Source organism: Protopterus annectens, chromosome 6.part0, assembly GCF_019279795.1.
Source record: "Protopterus annectens isolate FY-2018-M chromosome 6.part0, PAN1.0, whole genome shotgun sequence".
NCBI lineage: Eukaryota > Metazoa > Chordata > Ceratodontiformes > Protopteridae > Protopterus > Protopterus annectens.
In genome coordinates, this window is record NC_056737.1 from 326179456 (window position 1) to 326204053 (window position 24598).

A 24598-nucleotide genomic window follows, 5' to 3' on the forward strand; every position below is an offset into this window, starting at 1 on the left:
CAGTCCTGTTGTGCAGTAGATGTCAGCACCCTGATACACCTGATCCTTCAGTTATGAACAACTTGCAGGCACATCTCTCACAGCAGTAAATATTTCTAACTGTCCTGTGGCTAATGCCACATGATCATCTTCATAACTTATAATTTGTGCATTAAGAAGGTGCTTTCTTGACCATGTATGTGGTTACTTTATATATATATATAGTTTATGTATATAATATGCACATACATCCATTAACACAAGCAGTGGATACTTTTGTTGAGTCAAGATTAATGTGATTATCACACAAGGTCAGTGTTACTACACAAGTGGTTCCTGCTAAGATGCCATGATGAGCAGTATGAATACTGACAGTGCCTCCTTAATACTCGGTACACAGCATTTAACAGAATGCATGTAGCATATGAGTGGCCTCCTCTCATTTTAGTTTATTGCATCTGGTAGTACCAGTGCCTGACATGTAGTTCCCAGGAGTCAGATGGACATTCATATAAAAGTATTTTGACCATATGAAAATTGTACTGATTCTACATTTTATAAACTTTGAAGAAGCAATAAGCATTTCAATGAAACTATTTTCGTACAGCTCTAGGGGTCCTATATATAAACCACACACAACAGTTCACATTAAGAAAAGAATTGTAGAAAAACAAATGATAGCAGCACCTCTGAATCAAACAAAATATTCCACATGTATGGTTTTCTGTACACGAATGTTGTATCATGTCCAAGTAATTAAGTAACATTTATATCCCAAAAAGTCAGTGGTAAATAAACTGTATTTTACTGTAAATTTTAATGCAAATGCATCATATTTGGGACAGACCAACCAAATCTCCTGTCCAGAATAGCCAATTGGCCAAGAACCTACACCACATTTCTGTTTTTGAATAAAATGGATTAATCACTGCATCATATATAATCTGTTAAAAAAAGCCATGAATAGATCCGCATGTGGTAGGTTAAAGTTAGCTGCCATTGTGGTTCCCTTAAACTGTAAGCAGCAGGAGTAATACAAGTTGCAGACTATCCCACAAAAATGTTCAAGTTTCTGAATATCTGTCACCCTGTCGCAACCAAAATTTCACTGCTTGATAACTTGTATCCTGAATAAATAGAGGTCTGGAAACTGTATGCATGTACAGTTGTCTATGATGGAGTCCTCAATAAAGACTAAAAACACAGTAGAAACTTGTATCCTGAATAAATAGAGGTCTGGAAACTGTATGCATGTACAGTTGTCTGATGAGATCCTCAATAAAGACTAAGAACACAGTAGAATCTTTCATCCTCGATGCTACTTGCTTTAAAAACACTTTCAGATAAAATTCAAATAATGGTTTTGTCAAGAAGCCTCTGCCTGAAACATTCAGTCTCCCTGGAATAGGGATCATGGCTTTGTGTCTTCGGTAACAAATAGGTGTCAGTTCTTGTTGGAGATGTACTGATTACATTTTGGCTAACAGATGTTGACAAAAATTAATCGGTGGCCCTCTTAAAAATCCAAGGCTGGATCCAGTAGTAGTTTCAAGTAAAATGTTTTTCACCCAATTACCTATTTCCTTCCTTGTTATAGTCTAATCCCCCAAATCATAACAGCTGTACCTTTGTCAGATTGTGTATTAACAATTGAACTTTCATTTTATAATGCCAATAAGGCATCTTTTTTCCTAACTGCCTTTTCAAAAACCTTAACTGTAGAGTGGTAAGAAGGTTTAAAGTTTAGACTTCCTGAATTTGAATAGCTGGCTCACCTCTATAATGTTACCAGTTCTACTGTGGTACAAAATTTAAGGTTTAATCTACTGTCACTGTTTGATATTGAGAAATACATGATGAAGGTTCAAAATTTAAACCATTATTAAAAATATACTTATTTCAATCAAAACTTTTGTTAGTGAAATTCACAACCAATTTTTCAAAATTAACTTCTGCATTAACTATAATTGTTTGAATTTTTTCAATATCCGCAAATTCATGTCCAGGTTTCTTGTGCTTCAAGACTCTCCATTTATACCAAAATGAGTAAAGCATGTACTATTAATGGATCGTATAAATCTAGGGAATGAAACCTCTTACTTGGTGGCTGTATTAGATGATCAAAATGAATCTAAAGTCTTATCCAGACTTCTTAGAATAGACCTGGACAAGGCTGTTTTTCTTTTAGATATTTATTTTACTGCAGAATTGCTGGGGGTATTGGTATTAGAAAATCTTGCCAAGTATTTTTGTTTTTTCCATGAAAACTCTACATTAGTTTTTATAGTTAGTCATATCCCAGTTTTTTTTAATTCAACATCTTTATTTTTTTATCATGTAGAGTCATTTGTTTTTTTGAATTTTGTAAATATCAAATAATGTATATGAAACAAGCTTGTTCACAGCCTCTAACCTGCTGTTGACCAACACAGTCAGTTCTGTTACTCCGGTTTCATAAAACCCGACTAATGTCTCTCCATTTACTTAGAAGACTGTATGTTCTATTGAAGGCAACTTTGCAATAAAAACGTTTTCACAAATTCTCTGAATTTATAGAAAGAAATCTAATCCATCACCAAAAACTATACATGCAAACCATGCAGACAATGGTGCACTGTGTGTGTGGGTATGTGTGTGTGTTTATATATATATATATATATATATATATATATATATATATGTGTGTGTGTATATATATATATATATATATATATATATATATATATATATATATATATATATATATAAAACAGCTGAATAAAACAAAATAATCCATTAAAAGCAGTTAGCACACATCTTTCTTTGGTGTAACGTAATATTAAGTGACATAGCTAAACATCCAAGAATGCAGATCAGCTGATTATTAGCCACCAATGAGGTTTTTAAGGCTTCATACTGTTAATGTATATTTAAAACAATCAATATATAAAAAAATAGTAAATTCAGCTTTTCTATCAATAAATTTCTTGCAACATTTAAGCTATATCAAATCTCACACACAATCCATGTCTTTAAGTACTTGCACTTGCATTTAAGCCCTGATGTCATTAAACAGTACAAAATACAATTTGGTGGGCCAAAAAAGTATTTTGTCAAGATTACTCTTCCACAGTTTTCTTACCAAATTTCATTTAAACCTGGAGGTGTCATACACCTACATTAATAAACCACATCCTGTATTGAGAATGTTCTTAGTATCAAATGTAATTTATCTGGTATAAGATACTACATCTATAATTGTAAAGGCAAATCTTACCTCAGGATGTGTCACTTGTATGTTTTTATAAAATGCTGCATGTATTAGCACAAAAGCTGAAATAGCTTTTGTACCACATAAGCAAGTAGCCAAATAAACTACATTTTCTGTATAACATGTTATCAAAATACAAATTCTTATTTACTGATGTAAAATGTTTAATCTTACAAATCTAGAGGCCTGCATTTAAATGCCCACAGGGAAATCACCTTACCAGTACATCATTTTGAGATTTTGCATGTTTAAGAGGATTGAAGAAAGAGAAATGTTGAGCAATGTTTTTCCCTTTCCTATATGTAATTAAGTACTGTGGTGAAACTGAAATGGAAAAAGTCAGATGTTAAACTGGGCCTAAATTTATTAATAATGATTCTTCTCCAGTGTTAGTGCCGAATGTTGCAATAAATCTAATATTAGAAGTATCAGAAGTGAACAATAAAGAAGGAAGTGTAGAAATCATAAATCTATTGTGTGAGATAAACAACATTCCATCAATTGCTTTCCATCATATGAAGTTATTTCTTGTAATTGTTTCAAATTTAGAACAGGTTTAATAGTTATGATTCTGTTTTAATCTAGGAAATTCATTGGCCTGTAACAAACTACAAGGTAGCAAAGGTAGAAGGATGTTGACCAAATAATCCAAGAATAACTTCCACAGGTGTACTTTATTAAATACAAAAAACAAATATGAACGTGAAATCCATCAAGCGCTTTCGCCTGAAACACTGTCAGGCTTTTTCAAGATATTCACAAACAAACCAGTACCTTGCTTTAAATAATACATTCAATCAGCCACAATTACAACTTGCTAAAATCAATTAAAACAATCAAATTGAAATAAAGAACTAATTAAACACATTTAAATGCATTTAAATATGCTTCTATATCCTTGCCTGCTGAAGAACTTAAGGGAACCAACTCGCTAATATGTATCGTGCTTTTAAAATGTTTAACGATACATTTCTTGCATAAACATTTATTGAAAATGTATCTTATAACATTTATAAATATAAATATAAATATAAAATGGGGAAATGTTAAATAAATGCAATGAAATAACCACTAAAGGTGTGTTATGTACTTAATATAAAACTTGTAGCTGTAAAGGTACATAACATATTTACATTACTCTAAAAACTTGAAGTTGATTTTCAAAATTGTAAAATCTAATAAAAATATATAAATGTATAATTAAATAAATATAAATACATCTAAAAATATATAAATATGTAAATAATTATAAATAACTTATAAATTACATAGATATGTGTGTCAATATACATATTCATATGTTCATAAATAAAGTTATAAGTTAATGAATGTGTGTGTGAATTATAAATTGTTAATTGTTGCCTGGTAATGTCAAATACTAAGTCTCTATACCCAATAGGTGTACTAAATGGTGTATTCAGATGTGTATGCGCAAATCAAATCTCGAAATGCAGATAAGAAAAATAAATAATTAATGAATAAATTTAAATTTAAATTAAATTTAAATTAATGATGTATAAATATATACAATGTAAAATGTAGATAAAATGTGTTAAGATCTGTTAAATATGTTCAATACTACTAAAAATTAAAAGGGGTACCGCATACTCAATATGCATAGGACAAAGACTGGACCTTATAAAATTTGTATAAACACCAAATACATAAGTAATGTCAAAAATGTAATATGAGAAGTGATACAAACTGAGGAAAGACTACTATTAAAACTTATACAATGTGCTACCAAGTATAGTAACAGTGTGTTAAAACTATCTGGCAATCAGATAGTAATATATTAAATAAAGGAATAATGTTTGTTCAAAATACTGAGTCAAGTCTAGAAGTGTGTGTTTGCATATATTTATGTAAATACTACACCAACTACATGGAAGATGTAGTATTAAAGTCTCGCTCGCCTTAGTTTTAAAACACTACTAATACTTAGTGTATCATTTAATCCAGGTGGTCTAGATGCATTAAGTCTTAGTTGCCAAATCAATTCTTTATACTCTAAACTAGCTTCCCAGTCACCACCTCTCAGGTTCAATGGTACTTGTTCAAGTATCATAAATTTCAGTGACATCTTTGAACAAACCAGAGAGTGTTTAAAGAAAGTATTAGATTCTTTACCTTTTTGAATGTCGTATAAATGCTTATATATTCTTTTACGTAACGTTCTCTCCGTTTTGCCAGTATAAAAACTGGAGCAGAACTGGCATACGCCTAAGTACACAATGCCTTTGGTTGCACAATTGTAGTAACATCCTGATTTGACTTTGTACTTTCTTGATGGAATGTAATAACTTCCACTATTCATTATGTAAGGGCATTGTTTACAGGCGTTGCATTTGTGTGTACCTGTTTTAGAATCTTTAAGCATGGGTAAATTCTGTTGTTGCTTCTCAAAAATACCTTTAAGGTTAATACCTTTCTCCATTACAAATGTTGGTTCTTTTGGTAGAAACCTACTAGTTTCTTCGTATAATCCTAAAATTGGCCAGTACTTCAAAACCGTGTTCTTTATCTTGGAAGAATCATTACTAAATGTATGTACAAATAGACTGTGTGTTCCTGAATGAACTGCCTGGCTAACCGGGGGTAAACTCCTTTCGCCCAGGCCAAGCAAACTAATCCAACTATATTTATTATATTATATATATTTATTATGTTTATTATATTCTGTTATATTTTTATATCCCCACTTCTCAAGCTCTCAAGAAAGACCTATAAAGTTGCAAACTTAAAATAATGGGTTTTATCAATATCTGTTTATATAGTGCACTTTTTAAAACATTTCTTTGTATATGGGGCAGATGGTCTGCTATGTGTTCTTTTCACATTCTGTTGGAATACAACAAAATGTGAGTATAGATGGATTAGTTTGTTACAGCTAATGAATTTTCTAGACTGAATAGAAATATAAATATTAAACCCATTCTGAAGTTGAACAGCCTCATACCCTGTGGGTTTTTAACTGCAGATTCCACCCTGACGATGCCTAAGTATTCCATTAAACCTTTTAGCCTTTCCCCACGACACTTCCATATTATAATGTATATGGGTGCTTGTCAGTATGTATATGCATTTTGTTTGTAAAGTATGTATGTTTATGTCTGTGTGTACATATATGTTTGTGTGTGTACATATATAGCTATGTATATGATAATCCTAATGACTACCAAACTATCAATAATCACACCTTGATGAAAAATGTCAAAAACTCAGAATACTGAAAACATAATGCAAAGACTCGAACCACAAAATAAATAAATCAATCCAATAAAATGTATTGTAATACCAAGAAAACTACATGTCTGTAAATATCAAAATGTTACACATGCAGATTAACAGCTGCAACCTTAAGCAAGCAATAATGCCAGACAAGGGTGTGTTTTTTTGTGTGTGCGTTGAGCCTATACACTCCTGGAAGGGCATTATTGCTCTAATTATGGGCTGTTAAATTGTTTTGTATTTTTCAGTACTGTATATGTAATTGCTGGTGGAGGAGGTATTTTACATCCCAAATATAAGTTAAGTATTTATTTAATGTCTACTTATATGCATGCACACACACACACAGAAGCATAAACGGACATAATTACAAACATATGTATAGAAACATACATTCAGAAATATTGACCTAGACTCTCATATACATAGAAAAATACACACAAAAAATCAGTTGCATCCACTTTTACTGAACATATCATCAGATATCTCGTTAAAAAAAAAAAAAAAAGTATCCAATGCATTGTACATCTCTACTTCTACCACCTTTTACTGTGTCTAATTTTGCATAGTGCTGCTCTGTTAACCATCAAATCTCTCTGTCTCACTTATTTTACACTTGCTAAACTGCAAACACTGTTTAGTGAACATAAGAGAATAGTAGTGTGTGTGTGTGTGTGTGTATGTATACTATCCGAGCTTCAAGGCAGCTTAAAGAGCTGCCATGAAGTAGCGGACTTTTTTTTTGAGTTGAGCAGATATTATCTCTACATTGACATCCTGCCTGCTGGAGAATGTTAGTTCTCTAGTTATGGAGATGGTGTACAGTTCACCCATTCTCTAAAGTCTAGTAAACTAGAGAATGCTAGAAAAACAATCATCTGCATATGAGCATGACTAAAAAAACTTTACTTGGTGGCGCTACATGGCAAGCAAACATTAGTCTGAACTTAAGATAATTGGCTTTGTGCCAAAATAATGGAAGGCAAATCATAGAAGTTTCTTTCCAGTAAGCAGCATAGTCAATAGTGCCAGCTTTCAGTAAAATTCTTGGCTATCAGTAAAGGGTAGCTGGTTTTGTCACTGACACTCCAAAAAGTAAAGCAAGATGGGAGCCAGTAGTCATGGGCAAATTTAGAATAAAATGTCCTTAGCTTCTGCATCGAGTAGTTTTTTTTTTTTTTTTAACAAAAAACGTTTTTTTTTTTAAATTGTCACTTATGACCTAGTCCTATATTTATATAAATGAAAACCAACCATACCGAGATAATTTTAGTTGCAAACATTGTACAGCTATCTAGCATGGTCAGTCAGCCATTACATAGTCTTCTTTTAAACCTTATTCTTTCCCTGCATATATTGTTCCTACAGTTCCCATTTTTTTCTATGTGATTTGCACCTGCCCTTTTCTGAAGATCCCATTTCCAGTTGTTTTCTGTGTTACTATATTCGCTACTTGTAGTACAGTTGGTTTAGACTTTGATTTCCATTTTCTAGTAATTGCTTTATTGATGGACACCTTAGTTAGATTCAGCATAGCCTTATTTTGTCTAGGCAATTCTGTTTCTGTATTATAGCTCAAAAAATAATTTCCTTAGTTATACCAATTTGCTCACCCGATATTTCTGATAAAGTAGACTGCATTGAATTTGTAAAGTCTGCCAACTCATTACACTCATAAAATGTGTTCCCAATTACCTATTTCTTTCCCATCACAACTCCAACATTTGCTAACTGAGAAAAAAATATTTGGAATTTACTTGGGGTATAAAATAGCTATGTAAACACTTCCAAGCAAAGAGCCTAAATCTTCTAGACTTTGATGACTATCGGGGAGACATACTTGTGCTTCTTTGTGAATTGCATATCACGTCTTTCTTCCCAATCCTTTCTAACCCTCTCTGATTCTTATAGTTATCATGAAATATTTTATATGCTCTTCTAATTATTCCTTTTTTTAATGTCAGTTTCTGCTCCAGATTCTACTAAAAAACTCTACCAGTGCTGGGCTTTCACTTAGGATCCCTGTATTTCTATCTCTTTGCCTATACTGTGATATCAATCCTTGCAAGGGAAGTCAAGATCTAGCCTGCAGTCCAAATAAATTATTGGCCTATTCCCATTCTGTTACCTTTCCGTCTCTATATATTTACTCCCAATACCTTGGACCTTTTGCTAGATTTCTCCAGTAAATTCCAGTCTGCTCTTGTCTGTACCCCTAATTATGGACATCCCTATTAGCAGAATCTCCTTTCTCCATTCCCATGTTGACATGCTTCATTGAATACTGTGCTATTTTCTGAATAGGATATTCTGTGTGGTTATTGCTATTCTTAAGGATCTACATCTAAAATCCCAGTCTCTCCTTGTTTCTTGAGTTTCCCCCCTATTTCATCATCCCTTTCGACTTTGAATTATAGGTTTCTGCTTGTGCTATGTATAGGAGCCTTAATGGTGTAGCTCTGAAATACCCCTTCAAATTGTGCAATCCCAAACCACCGTGTTCTTTTGGAAGAATCAGCTTATCCCACTTGACCCTTGCCATCTTCCCCTTTCAGATAAAATCCTTCAGGTCTTTATTATTGTTGTCCACAACTTCTCCCCTGGTTGATAAAAATATTCCTGACCTGTGTATAAAACTAAACTAAAATGTCTTAATTGCTTGTATCTTGCTATCCATATCCAGAAAACAGAGCTTCCAGTTTCTCAGTTTTTCTATTATCTTTTATTTAGTCTATTCCCACATATCCTTAGCTGCCACACCATAATCCTTTTAATCCATACTTCTAAGTACTTCATTTTATCTTGTCCCCATAAATATGGATATTGCTGAACCAATTTGTGAGTGTACATAATTTACAGCTGTTGTCTTTGTTGTAGCTTCATTAATTTTGTATTCTGAAGAGATTTGAAATTGTCTCAAAATGTTCCACAACAATGAACATGTCCTTTTCTGGTTTTATCAGGTATAAAATAATATCATCTACAAATTTAGCCAGCTTTTCCTGACTACCTTACCAATTATATTCTTGAATTTCTGAATCTCTTATTTTCTTTGCCAGTGGTTCTGATATAATACAAATAAAGGGGAAAGAGGACACCCCTGCTTTGTTCCTCTGCTCAAACTGAAATTATCTTAGAGGAACCCACCTACTTTAAGTTTCACCTCCGATCCCTCATATCTCCTCCTTATCAACCTTATAATTTTATCAGGAAATATAAATGTTTAAATTGCACTACTCATAAACTGCCAGTCTAACTTACCAGATGCTTTCTCTGCATCAAGACCCATTATAGTCTGCTTCCCAGTGGATCATTAATGTTCTATGAATGTTGTCAGATATTTGTCTCCCATCCGCAAAACCACATTGATCCATGTCTATCGGTTTTACATCACCTTTGCCATTCCTTTAGCCATTATAGACACTTTATAATCATGGTTTAGGATTGAAATGGGTCTGTACAAAGCTGAATCTGATGGATTTTAGGTATTACATCCACCACCACTTTCTTCCAGGATATTGGTGCTTCTCCTCCTCTTAAAATACTGTTAAAGAAAACATTACAGATCTTTAGCAATATTTTCTCACCTAACTTCCACAGACATACCATCTATTCCTCAAGACTTTCCTGTGAGTTTTTATTTCATCTCCTCCTAGCCTAACTGTTAGCAGTTGAGCCTCTTTTACCTCTAACCTTGGCATATTTAATTTTTCCATAAACATTTAAATGTGTGCATTTTCTTTATTTCCATATTTCTCTGATTTATACAGATTATTTCTAGTACCCCTACCTTGTCTTCCTAGGATCCCTAAGCTTAGTGACAACTCTTTCTACTTTTTGTTGCCTGAGTTGTTATACTAAAAGCTTTTGTGCTCTGAAGTTGCTGTTAAGAATCTTTCTAAACTCATGCATATTATTGAGGTAATCCCTTATTTTCCGTTTATCATTCTCCAGTTGTCCCTTCTCTTGTTCTATGAGATACCCCCTATTCTGCAATACTTTAACCTTTGTCAGTCCCTCTAAATAATTCTTATTTCTTAACTGTATCTATGGCTTTATTTCACCCCCTATTTTTAAACTCTTTTCCTTTGTCCTGTGTTTTCCTCTGAATAACCATCCTAAAAACACTTTTTTTATCAAATTCACATGTTCATTTCTTTCCAAATGTGTCTGCTGTGGCATAGCTACATGCACTCTACCTTTTTTAATATAGTTCACAACTCTTTCTATTTTGAATACACCTGTAAGACCATTTACATTTAAAGATAATATTGAAGGTGTCATTGTGTTAAAAAAAAACTTATTCCCACCTTGTATGTGTAACAGCTTTTTTAAGTGTCTTGATTCCAACATTTGTGTTATATAAGTATACTAATGTTTGGCAGCTTAATCTTTTGCACTGTTGTTAGGCTCAAATGGATATGACAACAATGTCTTATCTTACAAAATGTTTTGTTTTATTGAAAATTCTCAACCCCTACCCCAATAGACCTTTAAAACCTATTAGTACTAACGCACACAGCTATGTATATTTCAGACATTTAAGTTTTACCCTCCTAATAAGAACAGTTGTCCCAGACAAACAGCCACATTCACAGACTTGGATTAACCTAAAAGGAAGGTTATCCATGCTAAGATGCATGGTACAGCCTGTGCCTCTAAGTGATATCTGTTTTTATCTTGTCTTTATTGCTCTCTTCCAGATTGGGAAAACACTTGAATGCTTTCAGAAAACATCATCTCCCAGCCACTGAAAGAAGGAAATATTCTGTTTTTATTGCTCTTTTTCATATTGTCTCCATGGAGATATGAGAACCAGATACAGAGTTGCTTCTACAAGCACTCATTTATTTTCTAGAGGAAAACTTTTATTATATTCGGTGTTCGTGTTTATTTTCTTTCTCTTAAACCTTGTTACTAAATCAAGGCAATGGCCTTAATCCAGTCATTCTCCTATGCAAGAGTGAGAAAAAGTGTCAGTTTTTCTTGTATCATGCTTTTTTGACAAGACTTTTTGTTTTTACATTGCAGTGCCTACATTTCTTAAAACTGAACAAGGAGGAAAAAAGAAGGTAAAAAAAGCAGGGGCACATGTTACTTCGGTATCCCCATTGCACTCTAAAATAACCAAAAAGTTACTTTATAGCATGCAGATTATATTATACATTATAAAAATGCTACTGTTAAGAACATATTTTTGTTTTACTTGCAGTTAATTCTTTCCTTCCTCTTCCCATCTCTTAAAGTTCTTCCAAACATTAATGGTATGAAGTAGGGGCATATGCTTTAGAGTCCCCTACAAGTTTAACAAAGTCAAAAAGTCCAATATTTCTAGAATGTTCATTGTGTTTCACTGTTGCAGTCATTACACTTGGGTTATCCTGCTGGCAGGCTACCCTCAGTCGGCCTGAATTCCAAAGTGCTGGTCCGGCATCGGTTGCTGTCACCTCTTCCCTGATGTCAGTGCACCAGGGGTATATAAGATGCAGCCGATGCCATTTTCTTCAGTCTTTCTTGCCGCACGGTGCCTGAAGCAAAAGCAGTTTGCAAGTGCCAGTTGGCCGTCTCCTGAGATTTTCAAAATTGAATTTCAGAAACGAAGTCTTCAATAAAGCTAAGTACCCCGTTGGGGAAACTTTTTCTTGCTCCAGACCGATGTCAGTAAAAGTTAACAATTGTATTTTTTGTGGGAAGCAAATACCTCATAAGGATTTTCACTCTTACTGTATTCCTTGCCTAGGCCCTGACCACGATGTTGCTAGTTGTCCGTTTTGGGCTAGATTCAACCAACGAACTATTAAGCGTCTGTTTGATTTTGCTTTACATTACTTTGGCCGAAGGTTTAACTACATAATGCCGTCGGAACAACCGATGGCTGGAATTCATAAAAAATGCAAAGACAAAGAAGAGGACAGGAATCCAAGGTCCAAAACCGATGAAGCCTTTTCTAGGCCAGTCGCCGGTTCTCAGTGAGGCGCTTTCGCAGCCCCTGACACCCGCTACCTCAGAGCCACAGACCACCTCCGACTCCCACATGGAGACAACTAGGCCTCTGGAAACTCAAGGTATTGGGCCTACGGAAACTATTCCCTCAGATGGGTCCGGAGCCGCTGAGCAGGCATCGGCTTCTGAGGGTGTTTTCAGACCTACACAGCTTACTGTCAAGTCCACTTCAGCAGACAAGGCAAAGTCTAAAACACCATTAAAGACAAAGAAACAAGTACAGCATTCTCCTGGACAGTCATCCATGCCAAAGAAACAGATCCTTAAAATGGACGAGGACCTAATTACTTTGATCAGGGGTTCCCATCCCCCTCCTGATAAAAGGCCTAGGCAAGACACTGACTATGACTCCTCTGACCAGGTTTCTGTTTCCTCTGATTCCTCTTCAGACCAGGGATATTCTCTTCCTCCCTATGAGGACTCTGATGCTGAAGAATCTATCCGTTCAACCTCTCCTCACGAGGATTACTCTTTTGGGGAAACCCTGCACACCATGAGGGAGCATTTCCATTGGGAGAGCCAGGATTATTCTGAATCCAAGTAAAGGCTTGGATACTTTCTTTTACTGCCTCAGCACAGGCCCCTTGCTATCCCCCCTGTAGTAGATATTGTTGATGATGTTTTTTCTGAATCCAGTTTGTCTCCTGATTCTTTACCCCCTGCACCAGTCAAGCCAGATAGGTACTACAGGGTCCCAGACTCTCATAAATTTCTTTATAAAAACCCTGCTGCTGACCTAGAAACAATTTCTCAGGGTCCCAAAGGGGTCAAAGCTTCCACTGCAAAAACCCTGTTCCCTCTGATAGGGATTCTAGAGCACTGGATAGATGGGGGAAAAAGTTTACACTTCTGCTACTTTAGCTGTAAGGGCTTTAAACTGCCAGTTTCACATGCTTAAATATCAACAATACCTAATGTCTTTGCGAAAACAGAAAATGCTTACAAGCGCAGAATGTCATGACAATAAGGAAATGCAGGATTTATTGCATGCAGCTGAACAAGTGGGAAAGCATACTCTGCAATGTGGTTTTGATTCATTAGAGGCTTCTTGCAGAGCCGCAGTTACAGGCTCTGTCATTCGAAGGCATGCTTGGTTAAAAGAACAAAGTTTACCTGATCATGTTAAAGCAAAATTATTGGATGCTCCATTACAGCATGATACTTTGTTTGGTGTTAAGGCAGAAGAGGTGTTAAAGAAAATGGAGGATAAAGCAAAATCAATGCAGACAGTAAAGGATTTCTTACAGGTTCAGCCATCTAGATTTAGCAGGAACTGGCCTTCTAAAAATTGGTCCTTTCCAGTGTCAGACAGGCCACAGACAGATACAGATGCCCAAGAGGCAGATCTCAGCCGCAAGGCTCATACAGACCTAAACAATGGGGTGCTTCTGCCCCCAAAGGCGGAGAAGACAAATCACAACCTTATAGGAAACAGTCCCAATAACTTCCCTCTACAAAAGCCAAGCACTTACCTTTTGACAGCACCCTTGGGGGGAAAACTAGCACTTTTCTCACAAAATTGGCACATGATCACCCAGGACAAATGAGCACTGAATATTGTTTCTCAGGGTTGCAGGTTCCACTTTCACACCCTGCCAGGGTCAAAAGGTATGCCAGACCTGCCACAAAACCAATGGGCAGAGGCACAAAAACAAATATCTGCTATCTTGGACATGAGAGCTATTCAAGAAGTACCACAGCAAGAGCAAGGGCAAGGATTTTACTCGAGACTTTACTTGGTACCCAGAAAGGACAAAGCCTGGAGACCAATACTGGACCTGTCAAATCTAAATACTTTCCTGGATGTTCCAAAATTCAAAATGTTGACACTGCAGCAAGTTCTACCCATGTTGGGCAAGAAGGCTTGGCTAGTTACTTTGGACCTCAAAGAGGCATACCTGCATGTCACAATCAGACAATCTTGCAGAAGATACCTCACATTCATAGCTGGCTCAATGCATTACTAATTCTCTGCACTGCCCTTTGGCTTATCTACTGTGCCCAGGGTCTTCACAAAATGCCTGGCACCAGTAATTGCATTTTGCAGACAAAAAGGAATTCAAATATATCCCTACTTGGACGACTGCCTTATTCAAGCAGAGAGCAAGGACATTCTACTAAAGCATCTGGCGTTTGTAAAAGAATTACTAATTTGCCTAGGTTACACAGTAAACGAAAATAAATCAAAACTAGTGCCCTCTCAAGAGATAATATTCCTAGGTGAAAGCTTAAATACAACTGCCCAGATGGTTTATCTCATGCCAGACAAGCAAAGGCAACTGACTCATTACTTTCAAATGATGGCAACAAAGACCCAGCTACCTGCAATAAAAATTCTGCAGGCTTTGGGCTTCATGGCATCTTGCATCCTGCTAATTCCATATGCAAGACTGCATATGAGGAAGCTACAATGGTACCTAAAAGTGTTTGGACTCAACATTGCCACAGCCTGGAAACAATAATAACTCTTATTCCCTGCCTGCAACAGGAGTTTCGATGGTGGGCACTGGCCTGTCACCACAACAAGGGACGGCCTTTCACTTTACCCACAGCCAGGCAGACACTAACAACAGATGCATCAGATTATGCCTGGGGAGCACACATGGCAGGAAATGTATTCAGAGCACGTGGCCCACGGACCAAATGCATCTTCACATCAATTAAAAAGAGATGCTAGCTGTACAGAATGCCCTGACAGCCTTCAAGGATCTACTACATCCATGACATCTATTACTAAAGACTGACAATACTACAGTTATGTGGTACATAAGCAAGGGGGCACACATTCCTACCCTCTCTGCAGGCAAGCCATGACTTTGTGGAACACAGCACTGACCTATCAAGTACATCTGCAGGCACAGTTCCTGCCAGGAAAGAAAAATACTCTGGCAGACGAACTAAGCAGAAACCTCATGGACCCCCACGAGTGGAAACTAAATCCACAGGTTTTCAGCATAACTAGGAAATGGGGATGCCCAGACATAGATCTCTTTGCCTCCCCTCACAACTACCAACTACAGAGATTCTGCACAAGGACTTATCACTCACAAGCATGGAAAGTGGATGCTCTATCTTTCAGCTGGAAAAACCCTAACAGTTTATGCCATTCCACCACTGCCTCTCCTTCCCAAGGTGCTCCTAAAAGTCAGACAAGAGAAGCCAAAAATGATTTTGATTGCCCCAGACTGGCCACGCCAGCACTGGTACCCAATCCTAAAGAGCTTGTCTCAAGGCCCAGCTGGACTTTACCTCTAATTCCTCATCTTCTGACTCAACAAAACAATCAGAGCCTGCACAGCCAACTCAGAACCTTAAATCTGGCTGCATGGCGGATAATACAGCCACTCAGAACACACCTCTCTCTAAAGCTGTTATGGATGTCATTTTGGAAGCCAGGATGCCCAGCACCAGGAAACCTTATGCAGAAAAATGGAAGAGATTCTGTGCTTGGAACCAGGCACAAGGACTTGAACCACTTGTTCCAAATATTCCTCAGATTTTACAATACCTAATTGAGATGCTGGACAAAGGCCTTACCCTTCTCATCAATTAAGATCCATGCCTCTGCCATTTCAGCTCATTACAATACGGAACTTCCTATTTTCTCTCATCCACTGCTAAGACAGTACCTCAGAGGGGCAAAAAACATAAGACCCCCAAGGAGAGCACCGATACCTACATGGGACCTCAACTTTGTTTTAGAAAAGCTCACACTACCTCCTTTTGAGCCAGCCAATACAGCTGACATAAAATTTTTATCAAGGAAAACTGCTCTGCTCCTAGCAATAACTTCAGCAAGAAGAGAGTTACAGGCATTAATGGCAGTGGAACCTTTTATCATTTTTCATCCGTACAGGGTTTCTCTAAGGACAAACCCAACATTTTTGCTGAAGGTAGTATCCAGTGTGGCTCTTAACCAAACCATTCATTTGCCAACATTTTATCCAAATCCCCAGAATAAAGGGGAGAGACTTCTGCACTCTTTGGACATACACAGGCAGCTACACTTCTACTTAGACAAAACAAAAGCTTTCAGAAAAACTGAGCAACTGTTTGTAGCATATGCTGCAGGATCACAAGGAAAGGCTATCTCAAAGCAGACTATTTCAAAATGGATAGGACACTGTATTCGTTTCTGCTATGCACAGCATGGCAAGTCAGTATCTAAGAATATTAGGCCACATTCTACCATGGCAGCAGCCACTTCAGCAGCCTTTCTCAGAGGAGTACCAACCAATGAAATTTTGGAGGCTGCAACTTGGAGTTCAGTGCACACTTTTACCAAGCATTACCACTTACCTCTTTACTCTAAATCCAGAGCAGGCTTTGCCACTGCAGTTCTGCAGGGCCTCATAGCCACTCCTAATCCTATTTAGACCCAGCCGCCCTACCTCAGCTTTGGGATTCAACCCAAGTGTAATGACTGCAACAGTGAAACACTGTGAACATAGTACAGTTGTGTACCTACCATAAATGTAGATGTTCAAGTGTATTCACTGTTGCAGTCCAGGTTACCCACCCTCCATCCCCCTTCTTTGCTGGGACTTATCTATACTTCTCTATCCTATACAACCTATGTGGTGTATTTGCTTGTAGATGAAGGTATTGTTTTTATTTTTCTGTATGTTTTTATAAACAATATGTATTGCCTACCTTCTTTGGGGCACCTGACATCTGGGGCAAGAAAAACTGAAGAAAATGGCGTCGGCTGCATCTTGTATACCCCTGGCGCACTAATGTCAGGGAAGAGGAGACAGCAACTGACGCCGGACCAGGACTTTGGAATTCAGGCCGACTGAGGGTATCCTGCCAGCAGGATAACCCAAGTGTAATGACTGCAACAGTGAATACACTCAAACATTTACATTTATGGAAGGTACACAACTGTACTTTTTCTTGTTCTGTTCTTTTTCACAAGTATAAGTAATGCTTTGTAATTCCACAATTATTCGTCAGTTTCCAAGTTGCTAATTTTATTCCTGTTTGATCTCCATCTCCCAAATCCAGTTTCTGCTTCATTTCCAACATACTCTGGTTCTTCTAGTCAACTCTTGTGCTTTTTGTTTTTATGTCTAAAGCATTTTCCACTGACAGTTTGGAAATTTTCACTGGCACAGTCTCCCTGTTGTCTCAGATAAAATCTCAGGTTTTCCCTATGTGCTCTGTCCTCCAATTCTATTATTTTTTAAACAACTCTTCTTGAGCATTCTCATAATCAGCCAAACTTTTCTTCATTTTAACCTCTGATTTTTAAAGTTTTATCACCTCTTCTGAATATCTGTTTAAAGCTTCTTCCATTTTTTCAGCCTTTTGTTATTTGAGTTGATGTACTTCAGTGTTTTGTTTATTTTAATGAGTTCTGAGTACATCTAACATATTTTGTCCTGTAGGTTACAAGAAGTTGTGTCTTATGCCAAAGCTGCATCTTACACTGCTTTTTGCTGAACAACTGCAGTATTCCTCCCACTCATTGATTTTTCCTAACCTTTTGTGATTGATTTTCTTTCTGGTTCTCTGAATTTCTTTTTTGCTGGCATCCAGGTATTGGACTTACTAGCCAGTTACTGACATTTACCCAAAAATATTTTACAGTCTCTCTGTTCTGAGTTTCTATTTTCACACAGAGTGCTGAAATTAAGCTGTTACTCAATGTGCAGCCATCTTGGAAGTCTGCAGCAAGTAATGGTCTTGAGAAAATTTAAACTTATTGTTGCAGATTCTAGAAAGGCTCCTTTAGTAAATTGTTCTTTGGAATAACTTTTAATTTCTAGAAAAAAAAGCACAGTTAATGGTTTGAAAGCCATCTTACATACTGTGTTCTATCCAATGGTACTAAGCCATAGTTTTTGTAAATGTGCTCAAAGTAAAATGAAAATAGCATCCTTTCAAAACATAAGAAGTGAAATTTAATCAGAAATATTTTTGCCAGCTTGATTAAAGTGGCGATGGAAACAGTTAAGCTATTCTAAACAACTAAAATACAAATGCCAATATATATTGTGAGGCTGCAAAGACTATGAGCTTATAAATGCATAAACAAATGGAACACTTTTACCAGTTCCTTGGAAATGTAGAAGTCTATGTAATGCATGCAGTTGTCTACAGGTTTTACCCTTTTTAAGTAGGTCCTGTTGACCAGTCACAGAGCGATTCCACCCAAATTTGTAATGTTCTGAGTAGTGCAGCTCACTAACGTGGAAACATTAGTAGCTTCATCTACATATTTCCTCCAGAGAAACTTCCCTTCCTTCAAATCCATTTCTGCTCATCTAAAACTTAACCCATTACCTTCTAGTTTCCAGATCACGGAACCTGTTTATAGCATTGCTTTCTTTGATGGAAATCCTGGAACTGATTCAGATAATTGGCTTAGTATAACATCCTCCAAAATGGTACAAGATAAACTGTTAAGCAGAGAATGACTACCATAACTAAAAATGTGAAAATGCCAGTTTCAGGAAGTTGAAAATGAGAAATGAACCATATCTCCTCACCTGATAATGGAGTTACTTGTTAAATTTAAACACTTCATATCTAGCCCTCGTTGTTGTCAACAAAAATGAGCATTCAAAGATTAAATATATAAAAGGAAAATATTGCAGTCACATCATTTTACTTCTAGGCTGTTACTGAAAAATAGTAAAATGATTGCTAATAATCAAATCCTTGTGCACTTCAACCAAAATTCCTGTGTATGTTTACACCATTAGTAGCAGGACCACTTACAGATACTTATGTTATCTCCCTTACCTCAGGAATTATTCAACTTACAGTTCCTGTTTCAAAGGTTTCAAATCTACAAAACCCACAACCAATCTCGTTACTTGAGCCACTTACCAAAATATTTGAAAAAAGTCTAAAGTCCAGAAGTATATAACATATAAATAAATGTGGCCTGCAAATTGATCCTCAACATTTTCTCAAAGCAGGCCATAATACTGTCTCAGCAGTACAGCAACAGATAACATCATACCTCTCAACCTGTTAGCACAAAAAATCTGGGCAAAGCCAAAAATAATGCGGGGGGGGGGGTGTCAAAACTCCAGAAACGGGGATACATTTTATACTAGTAAATATTAGTTTATGCCATAAAGTGTAAGTGTAATAAGTATTGTATAGGTCAAACTAAACACATGTTTAAAAATAGATTAACAGAACATTTGAGAGACATAAGTCAAGCAAAACTGGAAGGTCCGTTGGCACAACATTTTAAACACTTTCATAATAGTAGTCCTGTTGGTTTAAAAGCCACTATTTTAGAACAAATAATAGGAATAGTGAATCAGTTAGAAAATGTTATTATATAAGGAAACACTGTTTATTTTAAACTGTGACACTTTAACTCCACAGGGTCTGAATACAGACAGCTGTTGGAAATGTGTTATTTGATTGAACGACATGTTTCTTTAAAAATTAATTTTTTAAAATAAATTGATGTTAATTGTTTAATAATTGGAGTGGCAACTGTGAGTATTTAAGACCTGGTCTTGTTAGTACTCCTTGAAGGCTTATGTTAAGCCGAGGCACTAGAGTGCTTTCTTTGGTGTTATTGATAGAATTTTGTTTTATTAAATATATTTGGCTCATACCTGCACGTTTGTTTTGTCGTTTTTGTTATATTGGCTTGAAGTGTTGTTTTAAATTTTAAATATTGCTTGAATAAAAGGTCTTGTGTTATCACACTTTTTGTGAAGGATATGAAGGTTGAAACTCAAATGCCTATCATTATTTGTTCAATTTAGATCTCACTGATTTGCCACAAAAATACAGAAAACCACAAATTTTGTCAGGAACACACCAAAAGTATGAGGCAAAAATCTAGACATTTGAGAGGTATGGATAACATGCTCTGGTATTGAGCAAAGACAGCTAATGGGTGTCTCCCTTATAAACCTTAAACAAGCATTTAAAGCTGTACGCCACCCAACTTTGAGAAAGCTACAACAGTTTGACTTTGGAACAAATATTCTAAACTAGATCCATCTTATTTCAGCGTATGACTCTCTAAAGAATTGTATAGACAAATAGGAGGGTTTTTTTGCTTTTTGGGCTGCACAAGCACATATTGTAGATATGATTTCTGGCCCTTTTTGATGAATTCTGCTGTAGCTTTGGTAATCTTGCTTCTGACCATACTGCTTTCTTCCTCGAGGTTCATTTGGCATCATTTTTCAGTTTCCTTCTGGATTAAAACTCCAGCTGATTCTAGGGTTTGTAAGGTCTTTTTTGTGGAATACATTTGTTTTTAGGCCTCCTTTTTTGGGTCTCTGCTTGAGCTGGCTGTCTTGCCAGAATAAGTTTTCTCATCGTGGATTAGCTTGTTTGTTCAGATTAAATACACTTGCTGAATTTGAGTGTTCTAACTATGCCCATCAGTCCACTGCTCTTCATCTTACACAAGGAAAATATTTATTTTAGTGACAACTCTGCCTTTGTCTCTGCTTGCTTCAGTCAGTTTTCTTACTTGCTGTTCATATTAACATAGCTCATATATGTAAAGAGAAGATCTTATCCTCTAAATAGGTCTACAGGGATGGCTTGAGCATTGTGTCAGGAGTATTAGGGTTTTTTGCTGATTGCCTGTATGTAGATGCCATGATGTCTAGTTTAAGTAGGCTGCATTAGCCCTGCTGGATAGAGCCATTTTTCAGGCAAGGGGGGGGGGGGGGTTGTTCTATCCTTGAATAACTGGCTGATATAACACTCTGACAGGTACACGTGGTTGCAAGGAGTGATTCACTGGCCAAGAACTGTTTAAATTGTATACTCGTCATAAAGCTAAAAAGAAAATGTCACCCGGGGAGATAAAAAAATGATGATCTGAAGTTGTTAATCTTCTTCCTATTCATCACTGATGGGTTCGGTTCCGAGCCAGCGGAACAGAGTCAGCCTTATACCAAGCTTGCGTACACCAAATACTCTCAAGCTAAGCTGCTACCCACAATGCCCTTTGCTCAGTTACACCAGATCTCGTTTGCCGCACAGCCATATAGCAGTGATTCACCGAGCTCTCCAGCCAAGTGCTTTTTTCATATATATTTAATAGTTTGAAAAAGTTTTTTTTCTTTATAACTTGTTCTTGTTCTATATTGCTACTGCTCTACCCACAGGTATTTCTCTCTTACCATTGTTGGTAATTTCTTGTTATCTCTAACTTTCTACCTTTACGGTATCTTGTTACAATTGTTGGTATTTGCTTTTTTGTATTTCATTTCCTCTCTTTCCTCTCTCTGTCCCTTGTGTGCAAGAGTATTTTTCTTTTTGAGGATTGTTTACTGTTTGGGGGTTCCGCATTTGTCGGCAAAACCCCCATGTGATATCTGTGCTAGTTTCAGTCAGCGGACGCTGAATGAACGTCGTAACAAACTTATTTTAAAGGGCCTGCTTGCTTCACCTTTTCCAGAGGCCATTTCTGTGATGGAGGTCTCACCCCCTCCTGCTTCGGATAAGAAACGTCTGCGATCGGATCCCTCTTTATTGTTGGTGACAGAGGTAAAGTTCACAAGCACAAGGCCCATAAGTCATTGTCTGAACACTGTTCTGCCTCCTCGGTGCCAACTACCACATCGGCTCCGAGCTCGGCTCCAAAGAAGTTTACAGAGGTAGCCTCGTCGGTGCCCACTCCGGCACCGACAATTACGCACTGCCTACGTCTTCGATACTGACCAGTGTTTCCACTTCTTTATCGGCACCGACTTCGCCAGTTTCAACCCTGCTATCAGTTCCAACAACGACATCAAAACCATTCCTATCGCCCACTCCTGTAGTGACTTCTGCTCCAAGCCCGTTTTCTGACCATACCGTTATTACCTGTTGCAAAATTGGAATTGTCTGTGCTGTTCTGCGGCACACCACGGACCTGATGCTCATCCATTGTAGACCCATTTGCTGGACAAGCCTGCAGCCCTTTTTGGACTGGCCTGACTCCCCTTCAGGTGCATTGGTGAGATCCACCAGGAGCCTTTCTGAATTGGATGTGGTGCAACTTTTTGATCAGCTGCTGACTGCTAGGGGAATCGCAAATCCGCCTAGACCCTGTCCCACTCCTGGCTTTGGGTCTATTTCTCCAGCAACCCCTACTTACTCTCCTCCCTTGGACCCATCAGTTCCAAGGCTCATCTATACAACTTTTACTAGAGGAATTCCTTCGGCACTGACAACTCTGTCTGAGGTTCCAAGATCCCTTTGTGTGCCGGTTCTGTTGGAACCCACCCTTCCTCAATCTCATGCTTGGGTGTTTGAGCCCCCAGTTCCAGATCAGAGGGTGACTACCGCTCCGAGCTTGATTGAGGCTCCGTCCCCGGGGGTGGACCATCTGGAGTGGGGTGTGACCCCAGTTCCGATTCAGTCTTCGGTTCTGGGCTCCCATTCCTCTTTGGGTGGGCCCGCTTTCCGGGTGATGGAGAGGGCGCTTGCTGCCAGCAACCCTCCACAGTTGGTTATTCACCCAGTTCCCTATGAGCCGCAGCTGTCAAGGTCCACTCCCCAAGAGACCCCTGTCCAGGGCATTTCACTTTGAGTCTTCTTCGGATGTTCCCACCGAAGAACCACCTTGGAAAAGGGTGTGTAAGAGGAAACACACGGACTCCCCTGAGGAGTCACTCACGGAAGATACGGACTACGATGATGGGGAAGGGTCCCTACGGTTGCCCCCTGTCGATGTTTCCTTCAGGGACATCATGGAAATCTTGAAGTCCTCAACCTGTTCCTCAGAGGAATCCGTATTCCTGCAGGCCTTTCGCTGTCGGCCCTCTACTTCTTGGGTGAACTCCCCCCACCGATGACTTGGTTAAACTCATCGTGCAACGGGCTTGGAAGAACCCCGACACCGTTGAGGCCATCCCCAGCAGATCAGACAAAGTACTCTCCCCTCCAGAGGATCAACCCCATTGGTCCAGAGGCTTGCCAGTGGACACTATGGTGGTGGTGGCCGCCACGAAAAAGAACCATGCAGAAGAGAGTCTTGCTGTTCACCTGCCCAACAGAGATTCCCAGGCAGTGGACAGGTTAGGGAAGCGAGTCTTTGCATCAGCGACCTTTGCCGTTAGATCTCTGAACTTTATGGCACATTTTGCAAGGCTCCAAAGAGATCTTATCTCCGAACTCTCCGGAACACTCGTGGGTCAAGTATTGGATGGCGCATGAGATAAGGTTGCTTCCCAGCTTGCCACCCTAGAATCCATATCAAATTCATCCATGAGGTTGCCGTCACACGCAACCAAAGGAGCAGTCAGAGCTGCGGGTGCAGGCGTAGTCATGAGACGTCACGCCTGGATGCTCATCTGTGACCTTGCGGACTACTTCGTCTTCCTTTCTAAATGCCCCAATTGAGCCTTCGGCTCTGTTTGGTGCGAAGGTCAAGGGTACACTAGCCAGGTGCGAGCAAGACGGGAAGACCTTGTCTGCCATTAGCTTATGCTTGGCCAAACCTCAGCGTTCATTCTCCAGGAATCAGAGGAGCGGAAAGATGTGGCACAAGAAGTCTCGAGGTCCTTTCTGAGACACACGTGATGAGGACTCCTCCAGAGGCAGAGGGGGTTCCAATAACGGAAGACATCCCTTTCGGGGCAGAGGGAGTCCCCAGAACCAGGGCTCCAGAGATTCCCTTCTCAGGTAGACCATATCAGCAGTCCTGAGGTGCTGCCCAATTGCTTTCCTCTGGAAGCAGTCAGGGCACGTTTCTCTCTGCACCAAGATGCCTGGCTATACATTATGAACAATCAGTGGGTGCAGAGAATCAGTACCAGAGGCTACCATATTCCACTAATATCCTATCCAAGACCTCCGAAATCTCTTCCCGATGTTCCATCCAGTCAAAGGGAGGAGGCAGCGTCCAAGATACGAAAGCTACTTCAAAAGTGAGCCATCCAAAAGGTCCCCTCAAATCAGTGTGGATCAGGGTTCTACTCAAGATTCTTTTTGGTGCCAAAGAAAACAGGGGACTGGAGGCCCATTCTGGATCTCACTCATCTAAACAAATCAGTAGTTCAGACCAAGTTCCGCCTGGTCACAATTCAATCCATCCTCCCCTATCTGCAGGAGGGTGTGTGGATGTGCTCATTAGATCTCCGGGATGTATATTACCATATCAAGATGGACAAGCACTCCAGGAGCCTCCTTCGCTTCCGGCTGGGA